The sequence below is a fragment of the Acomys russatus genome, chromosome 6 (assembly GCF_903995435.1).
Source record: "Acomys russatus chromosome 6, mAcoRus1.1, whole genome shotgun sequence".
NCBI classification, from domain to species: domain Eukaryota; kingdom Metazoa; phylum Chordata; class Mammalia; order Rodentia; family Muridae; genus Acomys; species Acomys russatus.
The window spans coordinates 23,223,244-23,238,982 of NC_067142.1; the positions used below are offsets into that span (position 1 = coordinate 23,223,244).

Consider the following 15,739-nt stretch of genomic DNA (forward strand, 5'->3'; position numbering starts at 1 on the left):
TGGGCTCCTTTCAAGCACTCTGTCTCTAAGTGATTCCCAGTCAACTGCATCCTCTTGGGTCAGAGAATCCTTTATCTGGTGTTTTACTAGTTTTGTATAATCACAGATCAAGATTATCAAGGCTGTAACTGTACCATTCAATCCATCTTGACGATTTTAAAAATGGCTTTTACTTGAAATAATTGTTTTGCTTCAAAATGGCTGAAAATTTACATATTTTGTTAATTTTGTCAGCTTGATATAACAGTAAAAATAGCTGAGAAGAGATGATTCCTATTGTGGAGTTGCCTCCCTCAGATGGCCTAGACCTCTCACAGAAGGGGTCTTCCTCCCCTACCATATGGCCAGAGCATATCACGTTTCATCCAGATAGCCCGCGTCACCTTCCTCTGTGTGTGCCCCCATCGAGGGGAAGAGATGCAAGCAGGGGCACCAGGGTTCATGTCAGAGGCAGTCCCCGCTCTCCCCACAACCATAGAGAATAAACTGTCCATTGGCTATATCTGAAAAGGGGATCTAGGTTCACTGCATGCCTTGTCCTTGTTTGGTGCAACAGTTTGTACAGGTGCCCTCTGGGTCCAGATCTGCCAGCCTTGATGGTCTCCTTGTGGGGCTCCTGAACCCTCTGGGTCATTCCATTCCCCCATTGTTCCATACCACTCTCAGAGCTCCACACAGAATTCAGCAGTAAGTGCAAGCATCTGTCCAGATCCCCAGATGGGAAAAGTATCTCAGAGGACATCTATGTTGGGTTAACATGCACTTATAAGTAAATATATACCATGCGTATCTTTCTGGGTCTGGGCTACCTCACTCAGGATGATCATTTCTAGTTCAACCCATTTTCCAAAATATTTCATGATTTCCTTATAATAGCTGAGTAGTATTCTACCACAGTTTCTTTATCCATTCTTCATCCGAGGGACATCTAGGTTGTTTCCAGATTCTGGGTGTTACAAATAAGGCTGCTATGGACATTGATGAGCAAATGTCTTTGCTTTATGGTTAAGTGTCTTTCTGGTATATGCCCAGGAGTATAGCTGGATGGTGAAGTAGAACTATTCCCAGTTTTCTGAGGAAGTGCCCAATTGGTGTTCAAAGTGGTTGTATAAGTTTGCACTCCCACTAGCAAAGGAGGAGTGTTGCCCTTTCTCTGCATCCTCACCAGCATATTATCACTTCACTTTTTGATCTCAACCATTCTGGTAGGTTGAAGATGGAATTTCAGAGTGGTTTTGATTTTCATTTCCCCGATGACTAAGGATGTTAAGCATTTCAATTCTGCTGAGAATTCTCCATTTAACTCTGTACTCTCTTTTTAAATTGGGTTATTTTGTTTAGTGATGTTTAATTTCTTGAGTTCTTTATATATTTTGGATATTAGCCCTCTTTTGGATGTAGTTTTGGTGAGTTCCCAGTCTGTAGGCTGTTGCTTTGTTCCTTTGACAGTGTCTTCTGCGTTACAGAAGCTTCTCAGCCTCATGAGGTCTCATTTATTAATTGTTGATATTAAGGCCTAGGCTGTTGGTATTCTGTTCAGGGAGTTGTCCCCTGTGCCAATGTGCTCCAGGCTCTTCCCCACATTTTCTTCTAACTGATTTACTGTCTCTGGCTTTATGTTGAGGTCTTTCCCCCAGCCAATGAACAGGACAGTATCTACAGTTAAGTGGAAACTGGGGACTGACTTTCACAGGAACTCTGGTGCCCCATATCGCCCATGTCCCCTTGATGGGGAGGCCCAGTGGAAACAGAGGAAGGACAGCAAGCTACCAAGAAGAGACTTGATACCCTAGGATCATATACAGGGGGAGGAGGTCCCCCTCAGTCACAGTCATAGGGGAGGGGAATAGGGTGAAAACAGGAGGGAGAGAGGATTGGGAGGATACAAGGGATGGGATAACAATTGAGATGTAATATGAATATTATCAATAAAAATGGATATTAAAAAAAGAACATAAGGACTAAACTTAACGTTGATTATTTAAAACTCAGTTGTGTTGGATAATTGCACTTGAGATTTGTGAATACTGTTGTCTCTTAATGTCATGTCCAAAAGTTTTTCCTCCTGTTCTTTATATTTCATTAGAGGAAAATCTTCCTTTTTAATCCATGTGTAATTCTTTAGATCAAGAAGAAACAAAGATATCATAAAAGAATTAAAAAATCATTTAATACCTGTCTGTCTTCATTATTTTTCAAGTCATCCTTTCTAATCTGGTTTTCTCTTTCTCACATTTATTCTGATGTAGTATTTGACTTATAATCACTAGAGAGATCCACTCGCTCCCTTTAGAACTTCTCTTACTAGATTAATAAGTAGCATCATGGCAAAATGTTTCTAAACTACGCTATACCTTGTTTGATATCAGGCAATGCACTTTGAGTGAGTCATCAACGACTAAAGTGCTTTAACATGGGAAGAGTAAGCTAGGGATGCTGCAAGCATCCTTAAAATGCAGCTTCACACATGCCTTTACAATACCTTGATTAAATAACCTTTCCTTCTTTTCAACTCTCTGAATTCTAAGAGCCAATTATCCTAAACACATATTCAACTCAATCAGTTCTCCAAAAAGAAAATATTTGCTGGGATAGTGCCACTATCTACCTCTCACATCGTCCTTGCCCTGCATCCTAAGTGCTTACATTTGCACCTTCCAACACTCATGAACAAATAGCTCCAATAGTTCCTCCTCCTCCATAATTTGAGTGACAAAAAGAAATGCACAGCAGAGGCTGGAAAGAGAACTGTGTTGTTAAAAGTACTTTCTTCTCTTTCAGAGGGCCTAGGTTCAACTCCCACAATCACATGACACACACTACCTGTAACTCCAGTTTCTGGTTTCCATGGGCACTTCATGTGTACAGTGCATAGATGTATACCCAAGTAAAATGTTCATATTGACATAAAAAATAAAGTATTTTTAAAAATAAATGCATACCAGTATTTCCTAGTTTAAGATTTTTCAGGGAAATGCAGCCCTGCAATTTGTACCTTTTCCGCTGAAAGCTGAGAACAGACATTGCACAAAATTTTGCTTTCAATGTGGTACAAAAGTCATGATCCCAGACCAGCAGGCCTAGGAGATGACTCAGTGGTAACAATAGCATGAACTGCACCTCAAACACTCAGGTTTTCACACTGACACAACTGCCATGGCTATTTAAACTCCAGTCCACAAAGGACACTTACGACTCCTGTGATGGTTCACGGTGCTGGTCGAGTGGACAAAATCTACCATCACCTTAGAGATAAAGCTCAGTGAGGGATTCTCCAAGTGAGATTAATTGAAATTGTGAGAACCGATCATTCCATGCAACCAGGATTACATGGAAAGTGAAAAGTTTGCCGAGCAGGGGAATTCCCATCTGCCTTCTTTCTGAGGAGGGGTCAGGAAGAACTTCCGTGTCCACAGGTACTCCTTCTCCACCGTGAGGGAGATGAAATGTCAGCTGCACTAAACCCTCGGTCCTGAAAATTGATCTTTTCATGCATTCTGATGCAGTATTAAGGAAGGAAACTAATACAGAAAGCTGGCCTGAGTAGTGCGACTGTGACTGTAATCAACTGATGGTTTCATCTGCGGGCCTTTGAAGTGGGTTTACAGGAGGAAGGTGTAAGAGATTTGAACTTTAAACTAGAAAAGCCCTAGACTATTTTAAATATATCTTATCAGGCCATCCTGGTAGACATTTGGAAAACCAGACTACAAGAGAAATAAAATGGGGGCTTGGCTTTCGGAGTTCCCAAGGGGAACAAAGGCTCTATAAAGAACTAGGCTAAGAGCCATTCTTGCACATGTGGGCAAAAGATCTGCTTAAAATCTGCCCATGCTCTGAGAACTTGTGTGAGTCTGAATTCCAAAGAACTGGACTAATTTTTTTTTGGCAGAGGGCATATTAAACCAGCTTCCATTTCAGACTGTGGCATGACTGTTGCTCGTTTATTAATATCTATAGAAGGATAGGACAAAGAAAAAAATTTTAAAGTGAAGTTTTTTCCTAGGAAAAAAGTCTGAGCAAATTCAAAGCCATAGACAATAGAAATAGTATCTTGAGAGTAAGATTCCGTCAGTTAAAAATTCTAACTTGGAAGAAAGCAAAGCCATTTGAGAGGAGAGGATCTCAACTGAAATGTCACATGCTTCACATAGCCACCTCGACAGGCAGAAGTCACTTTTCCCCAACGGATCCTAGGCTACGTGTCACCATGGCAGCAGAATATGGCATCACCATCAGTAAGATAGTGGTCTGGTAGACATGAAGGATTTAAGGATGAGTGGATCATGGAGGCAAACACAAAAGTTCCAAAATGCTGCTGAGGCTGGTCATGTATTAAAGGTACAGATTCTCTGAAAGGAGACACTTGAGTAGAGTAGGGTGGGGAGCACTTCATGAAGTTATGGAGAAAAACCTAAGTTGAAATGTAGACACCATGAAGTCAACAGTTCTACAGTCATGGGAGGTCCACCAAGGAAAGCTGTAGGCGTGGAGGGAAGCTGGGAGCTTGCCCCAGAGAGAGGCTATGCATGGTGTGTTCAGAAGAACCAGACTGGGGGGGGGGGGTTACATAAGCCCTATGGAACACAGGTGAATCTGCCATCAGTCTGCATGGTTGGGAGTTTGCCCTATTGGGTTTGCCCTTGTCGGATTTTTTCCTTGCTCTTTCTCCATTCCATCCCTTTGGAATGAGGATATTTTATTCTATGTTGTTTCATAATGAAGCTCTGTAACTTTTCTTGGTTTTATAGCTCAGGGTTCACATATTACCTTAAGTCTCAGAAGAGACTTCGACTTTGAATGTTTATACAGTGTTGGACTATTGAAGTTCATAATGATTTTTAATGCATTTGCATTATGGAATTAGTTATGAGCTATGGAGACAAACTACAGAATATGCTAGTTTAAATATGATATGTGTGAATGTCAAAACGTCAGGGGTGGAATTGTGATGGTTTATATGAATCCTAAACTTGAATGGATCTAAAATGGCCTTGAAGACAAATATCTGCTCAGATATATTAGGACTACCCTAGAATCTCAACCCATGCGCTGGACCAAATAAAACAGGAGAAACTATTTAATGTGAGCATTCATCCTTCTGAATTTCCTGACTGTGGATGCAACATGACCAGCTTCCTCACAGTCCTGCCATCATGTCTTCATCAGCATGATGGACTGTACGCTTTAGCTGTGAACCAGAACAAACATTTTCTTCCTTAAATTGCTTGTTGACAGATATTTTGTCACAGAAATGTGGAAAATAATTAATATAGAGTATAAATCTATTCCCTCCAGATGCTCTGAATTTTTAAAATGTTGTTTTCATAGACAGTATCAGGTAATAAATCCTAAGCCATTAATGTGCTATCATGGTGCTTTTATGGGAAACTGGCAGTTAAAAAAAATCTAGTCTCTATGTGTATTAGCATAAAGTCACCTCATTAGCTGATGCTCATTTTATTACTTACTAAAAATGCAAGTATGCATTTGGTTTGGGCAAGATAATTTGTTTGTTTAATATTGAATAATAATATTAAGTAAATCTATAAACAATTCTTTAAAAGTGAAAAATTTTGAGAGCATAAAAGGATATTGCAATGTTTACTGAGGCATTTGAATTCAAGCATGATCTTAACTTAATATATTTTTATATGTATGAAATAAGCTTTTTATATTATTCTACATTGTTAAACAAAACACAGAACCAATATACTGGGAAATCAAAACTAAAAATTATAGAAAGACATAATAGGCTGTTTTCACAGAAAAGTCAAGCCATTTCACAAATGATTTATTAAATATTGAGTTAAGATTTCATTTCTTAATTAAACATCTCAAGGATCAATCAGGAATTCAGAGCCACTCCTGATTGGAACACAGCAGGATGCCCATCCAACTAGTGGAAACCATTTCTAACAGGAGCACGACATTTCTCTTATTATTTCAGGAGGCCCCTGATCCACAAGGAACAGTTTCATTTTTTGATCTATTTCAAACTTTGTTAAATCCGTATCATTCTTCCTCATCAAACTTTTTGAAAGAGAAAATCTTGTATGTTCTTTTTTTTTTTTTTTTTCCCAGCTAAATCAATGCACTCTGAAAATATCTTTGATATCTTCTGTGTGACCAACTATTCATACTTTTTATGATGAATATCATTCTCTACATTGCACAGTATAATAACTCCATTCTTCTAGGTCTTCTCTGTCCCTGTCTTTCCCTCTTTCTCAATAAGCCCACACCCACTTCTTTATGCAACTGATTTCTATGTCATGGTGTCCATTTTTGATCCTACTCTCCACTCCTCCTACAGTATAGGGGCACCCTTCTTCCCTGAAACTGGAAACTCCAATGTCACCGTGGAGTAACAATTGCCAGTTCCGGCCTGCGCTTCCCCAGATTCAATTGTCTCTAACTCAACCTCGCATACAGACACAAAGATGAGTAGAATGATTTCAAGCCCTTGTCTCTTGCCTTTGATCCTTGCTCAGGGATTCTTTCTTTGAACATATATACAGATCCCAGAGGTCCACAGGTCATCTTCCCAGAGGACACTTTCAATGCTCATCTATGGGATTTAATTTTTCTTATTGGCTTTTTTTCTGAGTGATCATTTAATGACACCTTGATAAATTAATTCTAGAGGAGACTCACACACAACTGTATACTAAACTCAGTAGACTGAAAGCAAATGGGTTATAACTTTAATTACACACTGTCTCCAAATTCCATATGCGTATGCTGTGATCTGAACGGGAAACTTCCTGTCTAGACTTCCATGAACACCTCATCTCCAGCCAGTGGTACCATTCTAGAAGGTTGAGTAGTCTTTAGGACATGAAGCCTTGCTGGAGGAAGTGGGTCACTGGGAATGGGCCTTAAGGTTTTAGCGTCCAGTGCCACTTCCTGTTCCTTCACTGCTTTCTGACTGTGGACTCAGTTCAGTCATCACGCCTCCCACTCCAGTTGCCATGGTTCATGTCATTAGCATACCTACCCTTACAGTCATTCCTACTATTCTACCCCTTTGGCTCCTGTGTAAATGCTGTTTTTATAATATAACACCTAGACAGTTATTAATAAGATAACTTCCTGGCCTCCAGTGATTCCGATTGCATATGCCATTGAGTCTACATAACCGTTTTGTTTGTCTGTCACGGATCAAAGACTTATGCGCCCTAAAACTAAAGTATAACATTGAATACACATCCTCATGTTTATTATCAACCCATAATGGACCAGGTTCTATTTTTTGCAGTACCCCACATCATATATTGCCCTTCCATTCTGATTTGCTTACTTACCATGTGCAATCAGACATGACTCGGGTCCACTTTGGACGTTTCACCTGATTTAAAGCATCCTTACGTTCCAGCTCTTTAGAAGTCCTCACATAGTAACTCCATCATCTGACCTCTCATACTAATTATTGAATATTTGATCATGTACTCCCATTCAACATTTTTAGTATTTTTAGATTTGATGCCTTTTTTTGAGTGTTCAACAACTTGATACATTTAAGAAAAAAAAAAGCTACTTTAAGATTATTTTCACAGTTTGTTCAAAGAGGCCCACGTAATATCAAAAGGAGGAAAGGCACTGTCAGGTCTTCTCCCTAGGCCAGAGCTAGCCTAGAGACTCTGAAGGTTCTGGAATGTTCAGTGGGTGCTGGGTGCTGGCTTTTCCTGAGGATACACTTGGCTATGACCTAACAATGGCAGTCTCATGCAGTGGGGACTGTTCTCACTCAGCCCAGGAGGTTGGAAAAGAGGTGGAAGCTGAGTTCAGATAACTTTCCTAACATACTTCTCATTTCACACTGTACAGACTTGTCTACTGATGGGCCTCATGGGGCTTTGCTCCGTACTGGGTTGCAAGTATAAGACTTTGATTATTTCTTCTTCCTTTGAGCAAGAGACATCTCTCTCAAGTTTGGATGCTTGGACCTGGGGAATAGATGATGCAGCCAACTCTTTTCTTCTTGCTTTCTTCAATATCATGTTTCCTTTTGTTATACCAAAAGTGGGTGTTATGATCTCTCATGTTAATCTTTTATCACCTTTTGTACATTAACAACTTCAACTTGTTACTATATGGAGGCAATTAACAGAGAAGCTCATTGACCATTTTAGTACTCTGAGAACCACTTACTTTTCCACTGTAGTTCCCAAGATGGAAAAATTTTACAAGTCTAGTCAGAACTTTGAGATCACGCACAGTTGGCATGTTGCCGATCCCAGAACTTTGAGATCACGCACAGTTGGCATGTTGCCGATCCCAGAACTTTGAGATCACGCACAGTTGGCATGTTGCCGATCCCAGAACTTTGAGATCACGCACAGTTGGCATGTTGCCGATCCCAGAACTTTGAGATCACGCACAGTTGGCATGTTGCCGATCCCAGAACTTTGAGATCACGCACAGTTGGCATGTTGCCGATCCTGAGTCACCCTATCTTGTGCTATTTTTATTTCCTTAATACCCATTCATTTTCATCTCTATATCTGACCTAACTGTCTCCCACAATCAGGGAAAGAGACAAAACAAAATAGCAATAACAAAAATGGCTTTGGATTGTGTAAACAAAGCAGACCAGTAGCACAAGAGCTAAGGATGTCATCAAATAGCATGTACATCACATACAGCAAAGAGTTTTCTATTTTGCTATAATCCACTGCCCTAGTTGGCTTGAACTGTCAAGTTGACATAACGTAGAGACACCTGAGACAGGAATTTAATTGAGGGATTTTCTCTATCAGATCAGCTTTTGAGTGTATCTGGGGGTTGGTTGTAGGGGACTGTTTTCATTGTTAATTGAGTCAGGATAGCCCTATCCTACTATGGCTGGCACCATCAATTAATTTTCAATACATTCCGCATGTACATGCCAATAGTCCAACATCAGTTGCTAAATTGAATATTCTCCTTTTGGATGACCCTATGCTGATCAGGAGAGCATCCAGTGCCACCAAAGGGCAGTTGGCTTGCACTTGAAATATATCTGCACACTCTAGAAGCAGTGTAGTGCTCATGAGGTAGAAAGAAAGAATTACACAAATTTTATCATCATGATTCAAATCCCTATTTTAAAAATTAAGCTAGGAATACAAATACATATGAATAAAAATTTACCAAAAGAAATGTCATCTTTCCTGGGCATGGTGGCACATGCCTTTAATCCTAGCACTCAGGGAGGCAGAGGCAGGCAGATCACTGTGATTTCTAGGCTAGCCTGGTCTACAAAGCAAGCCCAGAATAGCAAAGGCTATGCAGAGAAATACTGTCTTGAAAAAAAAACAAAACAACAACAACAACAAAAAACAAAACAAAACAAAACAAAACAAAACAAAGCAAAGCTATAAAAAAAAAAATGTCATCTTCAGAGAAAAGTCTTAACTGTAAGCAATTAATATTATTTTGTGCAGAAGTGTCAACTCTACAAATGGCCCTTGCCATGAAAAAGAACATGCCCAGGATTTTTAATGGACCTGTTGTCAGCCACTCAATTGGTGATGTGTACCTGCTTTGGGATAAAAGATAAATAGCAGCAATTTTTCACATAATCATCTCATTCTTCTGATTACTTGCTAAAAATTCAAACAAACAAACAAACAAAGCAAAACTCCAAACAACAACAAAAACAGGAGAAGAAAATTAACTCCTCTTGAATTCCAAACATACTTTCCTCCACCCGGAAGGGCTGTTTATTTAAACAACACAGTAGCTTAAGCACAGCTTTAATGCCTCCCAGCCTTTTTTTTTTTTTTAAGGAAACACCTGTGCCAAAAGCTTTCTTAATTTCAACCTCCTACACTCAAAGGCCTCTACCTAAGTGCACAATCTGTTGTAATCAGCAGACAAAAGGAAGACTTGAGCAGAGTCTTGCTTTCTCTTAGTTAAACAACTCATGTCAGATGAATTCTGTAGGAAATAAAAATATTACGTATCATTTTCAAAATAAGGTTATCTCTCATCACTGTGGGTCTAGTTAGATGAACAGAAAACACTAGACCCCTGCTGCCAGTGTAGCCACTTGCCACTTCCATTTGGTCAAGCTTCTCCCACCACCTAAACTATCAGTTTAGAATAGAAAATTCCCAGGAGCCAAGCTTGTCTAAGTGACCTACAAAAGTCATGCATGTAGTAAGTTTTAAAGGCAGTTGTAAGATGAGAGACAGATCCATGCACAGTCTTTGTTGAGGAAAAGAGAAACGAGTGGCAGAGGGAAAGGTAAGGCCTGGATGGTGTGGAAGACTGTACCTACTGATTACTTAGCCAGAGAGAAGCAGGGAACAGCTTACAATGTGTGTAGTTTACACTTATTATTCTCTTCCTCAATTGTGGTTCTCCTCTTCCTTGGGAGCTGTTGGCCGCCAGCCCACCAAGGCAGGAGGAGCAGAGAAGGAGATGCAGGGCCTGGAAGGCCATAAGCATGGCGGAGATCAAACACTCCAGGAACCCAACGACTGCTTAGAGTGGCTTTCTGGACCTAAGGGTTCTTCCAACACTCAATCAGCATCCTACCTGGCTTGCCTTTGCCAGGTTGTAAAATTAACTGCCTCACTTTCCCTACCCTGATTCTCTGGTGTCATTTTGATTTAGTGAGGGTCCACATTTCTTACAACATAGATGTTGCTTGTGTGCCAATGGGCTTGCATCATAAGCATGAAGACCTAAGCTGAGCTCTCCACCCTCCATTTAAAAACATGGGTGTGGCTGTGCCTGCCTGTGATCTCTGCTCTGGGGAGCTGTAAAACGGTTGCTCTGTGGAGCTTGCTGCCCAGCAACCAAAAAGATCAGTGCATTCCAGGTTCTGTGAGAGATTCTGTTTGGAAAAGTCATAAGAAAGAAAATGGCTATGAGAGATATCTGGCATTGACTTGGGTTTTCATACACAAGGGGATAGGTATCCAGATACATATGTGAACATGTAGATGGGCACATATATACACATGCAAATTTGACTGTTTTTATGTTCATCCAGTCCTGGAAGTCAGAACCATGGTGACCTATACAGGACAGTATTTTAAACTCACATTAAAGTTAAAAATGAGAGAATAAAATTAAAATGTAAGAAAAGCTGGGCAAATGTAAAAAGCTCCCCTGCCCCTTCCATTTTGTTTCAAACACTCTTTGAAGTGGATCCCAGGCAGGCAACTGGGAGTCTTGCACAAAGAGAGAGTTTTCTGGGACCACATATGTCTCAGTGCGAAAAAGTGCTTGTAGCCAAGCCTAATGGTCTGAATTGCATCTCTGGAACCAACAGAGTACAAGGAAAGAAGCAACTCCTACACATTGTCTGCTGACCTTTACAGGTATTCACTGCAATTGCACAAACACACACACACACACACACACACACACACACACACACACACACATTTTGAAAATCTGGATTTTTTCCCAAATTTGGTATGTCAGTCTAGTATTGCATCCCACTGGGTGTGCTGGTTCTATGTGGCAATCACAATATCTGGAGACTCTGAAACCATATGGAAGAAAAAAAATAACAGGGTAAATTGCAGGGGAAGAGGAGGGACAGGAACCCCATAATGCATCAGGCTGATATAATAAAGAGAACTGACTATAAGCAAGATGATTATCCACACTTACAGTCAAAATGTATATCTTGACTTCCTTATTACCTACATATAGAACGCAGCTTCTTGACACTTCTAACCTGTACCTTAATTTCATGGACCTGCAAATCTGTAATGTACAGTACACCTGAGACATCATGCTGGGGTCTCATGACAGAAAAGCTTCTTAAATAAGCATAACTATAAACATTTCACCTGATATTTTATTTACTTTGAACCACGTAACTTCAAAATCCATTAAAATCACTTATACAGATGTTGTTAAGATACTTGAGCCCGAAGTCCTGTCGTGAGAAGCCTATGCTACATTCTACGGCTGGTACCACTGAATGACCAACTAATTGAGATATGGGCTCATGTATGTTGGCCTGGCTTCCCACGCACGCGCACTGAGAAAGGTCTTGAACTTCTCAACGGTTGGCCTCTAAATTCTGTGTGCTGGCATTGCAGGGTCACACCAGCACGTCCACTTTATGTGGTTCAGTAGAACTTAAGCTTGTGCATGTTAGAGTGTTCTATGAAATGTTACATTCCCAGATAGAGAAGATTGCTGGCAACACACACACACACACACACACACATACACACACACGGAAGAAAAGGAGGAAAGAAAAAAATAAAAACCAACACTATTCCTCCATTTTACCTGAGTAGAAGGCTTAGAAAGTATTTCTTTTGAAAACAATTTATTTGAGATTTATTTATTTTAGATATAGGAACATTTGCCTGCATGTCTGTATATGTCCCATGTACAGTCCATGTGTTTGTAGAGTTCAGAGGTGATCCCTTGGAACAAGAGTTAGGAATGTTTGTGAGTCACAGTATGGGTACTAGGAACCAAACCCGGGGCATCTGAAAGAGCAGTAAGTGTTGTCAGCCACTAAGCTGTATTTGTAGCAATGAAGAGAATTCTTTAGTCTGCTAATGACCACAGTTTAGGGCTGTGGTACCCACTATTGCTGGCACACTGTTTAAAATGTCAACAAGCCGGGCGTGGTGGCGCACGCCTTTAATCCCAGCACTCGGGAGGCAGAGGCAGGCGGATTGCTGTGAGTTTGAGGCCAGCCTGGCCTACAAAGTGAGTCCAGGACAGCCAAGGCTACACAGACAAACCCTGTCTCGAAAAACCAAAAAAAAAAAAAAGTCAAAAAATGTCCTTTCCCACAAATAAAACAAAACAAAACAAAAAAAACCAACAACAAAAAAAACTTCATTCCTACACACGCATATTTTTGTCAGGATCTCTTTTCTAAGTAGAAGGAAACTTCAGAGCCTTGTTTACTTAAGAGCTATCAACCCACAATCTTAACCAAGCATTTCCTCTCAAATCTATTAATTTTGCTATCACTAATTAAATGACCTCAAATTTCATGGTGGTATTTCCTTAATCATAAATTAGATAATGCTTTGTTGGACTTAGAAATTAGACATAATGAATTCTACATATTTAATCATGTTCAGAGCCTTAGTTTTCATTAAGAATTCTATACTCCGTTGTTTAAATGTCTATTGGTACAGTTGGAGTACCTCCAGCTTAGCTGTTTTTATGTCATCCCTGAATCGTTCATGGCAAATCTCTGTAGGATAGTCATTATAAAGTGACTTGATACCATGTCAGTAACAACTGTATTTGCTTTTCAGAACAAATAGCGTTCCACCACTGGCCTACCAAATGAATATACTAACATTGCCTATCTATTGGCAACATGCTGTGTGTGTGTGTGTGTGTGTGTGTGTGTAAGAGAGAAAGACAGAGACAGAGAGAGACAAGGACAGAGAGACAGAGACAGACACAGAGAGAGAGAGAGAGAGAGAGACAGACAGACAGACAGACAGACAAAGAGAAAGACAGAGAGAAAGAGGGACAGAGACAGAGAGAGAGAGACAAGACAGAGACAGAGACGGAGAGACAGAGGCAGAGACAGACAGAGATAGAGACAGAGACGGAGAGTTTTGTTTATACACGCATGTGCATGAAGATGCAAGTGCTGACACCATAGGAGAGCATCAGGTGCCTTGCTATCTCACCTTACATTGTATTCCACTGAGCAGAGTGCCTCACTGAACCCATCAAACAGGCCTCCAGTAAGCCCCAGTGACACTCTTGACTTCATCCCACACCAGCTCTTGAGTTACAGAAACATGTAGCAATGTCTAGCTTCTTATATGCTAGGGATTCAAAAATCACAACTTCATGCCTGCAGAGCACATGCTATGGCCCACTATTCTATAGCTTTATCCCCTTAAACACACTTTTGTGCCCTTTGGACATTTATAACATCACCATACCTGAGATGACAGAAGAAAAAGAGATATAGGATTAACAACAAGACTTTCATCAAAGAAATATATAATCACTTCTGAGAAAGCTGTACAGTGCAAATATATCAAGGCAAAAATAAATGAAAGTTTTAATGTATTCTGTATTTCCTTTAAAAACACACATTTCTAGTCACAAAAGATGTCAATGTCTTAAAATAGTTTATTTGCTTGCAATTATGCACTTGGGCCTTGAGGAGTAACCTTGGGATAAAGTGTGTAAAGGCCCCTGTTTGATTTGCACAATGACTTAAGAGATGAAAGCACAGATTATGCCTCTCACTATGTTCTTCCAATTCTCCACTGTCTGTTTTGAAATCCTAACACTATGGACTCACATGAACACAGTTTAAAGAAGACAATAAAAAAAGTAGTGAGCTTGGAAGGTGGCTAGGTTTGTCAACTGCTCGTCCCATGAGCATGTAGCCACAAGTTTTAGTCTCAAGACCCACATACCTAGTTGTGCCTTATATCTGAAACCCTAGAGCTATTAAGGCTCAGCTCTGAGGATCCATGGGGCTTCCTGAACAGCTGAACTAGCAGAACCCTGGAGCACCAGATTCAGTGAGAGATTTAGTTTTCAAAAATATTGAGGAAGACACCTACCATTAAACTCTGGCCTCCACTGCCACATGCTCACAGACAAATAAATACGTGCTCACACAATTTTCCATTGCCTATTTCTTACCCCTGACACTACTAACCCACATGGACCATTGACATTACTTTAAAAATACTTTGAAATATATTACTGAATATAGCAGAGGAAAAAGTAGTGATACATTAAAGACAGAAAACATTAATACTGATGCTACACTTGTGAACACAGTTGTGAACACGAGAATATAAAGTAGCTGTGGAGGTTTTGTTGTCTGACAAACTAATTCACACTTTTAAACCACAGATGCTGTGACTCCTCAAATGCATAATGGCACGCATTTATCAATTTCTACATATTCAATTAAATCTCGAAAGAGCAGAATTGATCACTGCACTCCAACAAGTATGTAATTAAATCATAAGGTAAGACATAATTGAACAGAAAATTGATTTAGTTGAATAAATTGGAGGAAATGCTGCACTGATTAAAAAAAAAATTGAAAGAAGTGACAACAAGAATGATTAAAATTCAAATTCTCAGAGATAATTGGACCATAAGATGAAGAGCAGAATTTTTTTTAAAGGTTCTAGTTACCAATATTGGAAAATAGTAAACAGGGTCTGGAGTGAGTGGTGTATGGCTCAGCAGTTAAGAGCACTTCCTGGACAGACATGAGGACAAGAGTTTGGGTCCCAGTGGCCACACATGCCTTTACCTCCAGCACTCAGGAAAATAGAAGCAGGAGGCTTGCTTAGGGTTGCTGGCTCCCCAAGGATAGCGGGAAAGCACTCTAGGTTCTGTGAGAGACCCTGCCTCAGTGGAATCAAATTAAGGACAGAGTGGGACAGATGATGCTCTCCTTTGGACGCCTCGTGTGCAGGTGCATGAACCTGCATGCATGGGCACTTATGCACACAAACACATACCTCCCACACATATGTATACTCACACAACAACAGTAATACAATTAAAAAAAACTAGCTATATTTAAGGCTATGTTCAGAGAAACATTAATTTTGGACAGTAACATCTGTTTTCTTTTTAGGGGGTAGTGGTGAATTTTTTTTCTTAAGCATTCTTTTACTTCTCTACTTTTTGAGTCATTCACCAGAAATAAACTCAGTTTATTCAAACAAACAAACAAACAAACAAAACACCATGGGTGATTCCACAGTCACACAGTAGGTTTAGTTGTGCTCTGTCTTCTCTCTGGGAT

The 15,739-nt window shown here is 40.0% G+C and overlaps 1 protein-coding gene across 1 annotated transcript in view; it reads right to left on the minus strand.

Annotated features, from left to right (window-relative positions):
* Nucleotides 1-15,739, minus strand: part of Dpp10 (dipeptidyl peptidase like 10) — a 772,006-nt gene that overhangs the window by 422,629 nt on the left and 333,638 nt on the right. The window lies entirely within an intron of this gene.